Below are 3,450 nucleotides of genomic sequence, written 5' to 3' on the forward strand. Positions count from 1 at the left end.
GTGAAATAAGTCAATCAGCTGTTTACTTTCCGATTCCTTCAGAAGATAGCAAAATGCTTCTATGTGTTAGTGGTTAAGACGCCAGAGACTTTGGTATTCAAACAATATCGACATAAAGAACAAATAGGCCAAGAACCAGACATTGTAGTTTGTTTCTTTATTTTTATATTATCTCTTTTTCTTTGACAACTGCATAGCTACACCCAGAAAAGTAGTAATTATATCCAGAACTCAAAGAGATCCATCATAACATGAAAATGTTGTGACATCATAGTCCTTGGTTAAGGAAATTATAATGATGGCAGAGGTTAAAGCCACAGTGTAAGACAGGCAAGGGAAGAGAAGAGCCTCAGAGGAGAGTTTCTTGCTCAAAAAAGCACGAAACTTTTCCTTTTTGAGAGAGAATTGTCAAAAGGTAAGTCACCTTGCTTTTACAATGCTTCTTTGCATGGGGATGTTTTTGCAAACATTTTTCAATTGGTGTAGGTTTAAAACCACTCATGGGTGAGGTGGAAGAGAGGAAATAATGAGAAACAAATTCAGTGGAAAAACAAGTGTTGATGGTGTGACTAGGCAATGAAGTAAATTTATGAACTGATTTGATCATGGATATTAGCACCTCCTTTCCTTCCAGTGTGAGTCAGAGTGAACATAAACATCACAGCTATGTGGAAAAATGTACCCCTGTGGAAAAAAAAAAAAAAACAAAAAAACCTACCCTGAATTATTTTGCAAGGGTTTTTTTATTGTTTTGATGTTTACCAAGGAAAAAAAAAACAACAAAAAAACAGTTGAAAGAGCTGTCCCATTTCTGTTCAAACTAGGAGAAGAAATAAATGAGCACTAAAACCAGTGTGTGACACACCAATAAATTTCTAAGTTAAATGCTATTAAGATATTAAGGTTATTGTTTCTATTAAGATATCAATGAGCCAGGATCCACTATGTTATGAATTATATTATGATAGGACAAAAGCACTCCTTGACTCACATTTTATTAACTTTTTAACATTCTTGGACTGATATAGGAAATGCTTTTCTTTACCAAACTTGAAGCAGTCTAACATTTTCACAGGCAAATTCACATCTCTTCTCTTTTTGGCCTTTCCTGTGGAAAGAGAAGCCAAAAAGAGAAGACAGGTTTGTGTTGGTGGTAGTAATACACAACGTTTGTCATGAGATTGTCTGAGAGCCATTCGTTAAATATTTCACCTCCAGAAATGATATGAAGGGACGGCTATTTCAATGATGAATTAGATATTCACTTTGCCTTTCATTTTTAAAGAAAAAAATCTGATTTGGTAAGTTTCAAACACTGGTGAACATTGATCATTTCACTATGAGCTCCTCAGCCAAATCTTAGATTTTCTTTGTTTCAGCCATGTGTTTGTTCCTTTGTGCGATATAACAGTCCTGTTTTTGTAAGTTCATTGGAGCTGGCAGATAACTAAGAGAGCTTGAATTCCAAAGCAGAGGCAAAATTTACTTTATACCCATGACTAGTGTCAAATCTGAACTCTATCTAATAGAAATATTGAGTAACCTCATGTTAATCTCTTTCTGGTGCCAGCTATGACTAGCTATAATAGCTGAGGTCAGATCATTGTCCCTGATGTATATATTCTCCTCCCACAGAGTTTTCTTTGGTAAGGAACTATACTGAGGAAGAATCCCACTTCTAGTTCAGGCTGGCCTGGTACAATGAAGTTAAAAGCATTATACACACCCTGACATTTAAAAGTCCTTGACTCATGGCTGCAGGAATTCAACAGGGCTTAATTATTAAATTGGTAAACATTTATCCTCCAGATACTTTCATCTATGCATATATTCTAAGATTTTCTTGATCAACCAATTTTTAAAATATAAAAAGTAGATAGGCATGTGGGTAGCAGAATATGCAGTGAAAAATTTTTTTCATTATCTTAACCTGTACAAGGACTTCCCCCAAAATGTGTTCTTAGAAAGAAAACAAGCAGACCCAGCGATGACTAGTTTTTTCTTCATAACAGCAGAAAATTGTATGATGTAAATATTGTTTTTATTGTACAGATGTGCTGTAACAAAGGAAAATGCATGCAATATTACATTTTCTCTACTATAAAATGAAAAAAAATAAGTTACAATAAAAAAAAATCTAATCCTTAGCCTGTGTTGTATAAACCTAAAGAAATGATAATCAACCTTGATGCGTGACTAAGGCACACATCTGTCTGTATGATTTATGACAGAACACAATCAGAGAATAAACTGCTCTTTTTTAAAAATATATCCTCCCTGTAAGAGGATATTTTGCTCTACAATGAAGCATATCATTTTTTGTTTTCATATTTTCTTTTCCACTAAGCTTTCTAAGAGTTATTATACATCTGCAAGACCTGGTTTCTTAGCAGTCATTATAGAAAACGTTATCAGTCTCTTCTGTAGAGAAGAGTTGTTCTTGATGCAGAGAAATTGTTTAACCCGTTTTATTTCTGAAGAAGGAACAGGCTTCTTCCTAAAAAAATAATTAATATTCTGAATTAAATATCAAGGAGATTAAGTCTATTTTATTTCTGTTCAGAAGATTAGTGTATGTAAATAGAGCAAGATATTATTATTATTATTATTATTTTATTTTATTTTATTTTATTGTAATGCTTCTTAGTCTTGAACAGGACATTTCGAAGGGCTAAAAATAGTTGCAGCTTCATAGCTATTTGATAAAATTTCAAATAAAAGTACCAGCCATAGTAAAAACATGGGCAGTATCAGTACTGGAATTTGATGGAGACCATCTAATTAAGCTAATGTAAACTGCCAAATTATCAGCAGCAGAACAATTTTCTTTAATACAGACATAGACTGTGTTCAAAGCGGTAAGCTTTTAGGTAAGACTTTGTAATTTTTTTTGTCCAATGGGTTTGGTTACAAATACAGTATCACTTGAGTTAGAACAGAAGGGCTTGAAACTTTTGCATTGAACTCAATGGCAAGATTTCCACTATCTTCAAGTGTATATTACTAGGTCATTTAAGACTCAGTATTTTCCAATGGCCTGGAGCCTTATTATTGACTTAATTTGAGATGAAGGTCACGAACGTGAGTTGAAAAATATTTTATTGATCACCAGTTAGCATCTCTGCAGTGCAGGGACTAACATAGCATGGTAGCAGAATATTTGACTAAATTAAAAAAATACACACTCAGTGAAGAACTTAAAATGGTTGATCTTTTCCCCACTGTTGTTTTTTGTTTACAGTTGTAATTAGTCACTTCCAAAGGTATATCTCACCAAGTCAGTTTATGCTACTAGTGCTGGCTGGAGTCACCAAACTAGCTGGTGGGGAGTATTACACAAGAGACTCCCGTGCAGAATTTCTGGATCCCTGCCTTGGAGAGGAAGCAAATTGTGCTTATGTATTTGTCACATGTAATGACCTTTTCAGAAGGAAATGGCATGTCCTGTGA

Source organism: Pygoscelis adeliae, unplaced genomic scaffold, assembly GCF_000699105.1.
Source record: "Pygoscelis adeliae isolate BGI_AS28 unplaced genomic scaffold, ASM69910v1 Scaffold306, whole genome shotgun sequence".
NCBI lineage: Eukaryota > Metazoa > Chordata > Aves > Sphenisciformes > Spheniscidae > Pygoscelis > Pygoscelis adeliae.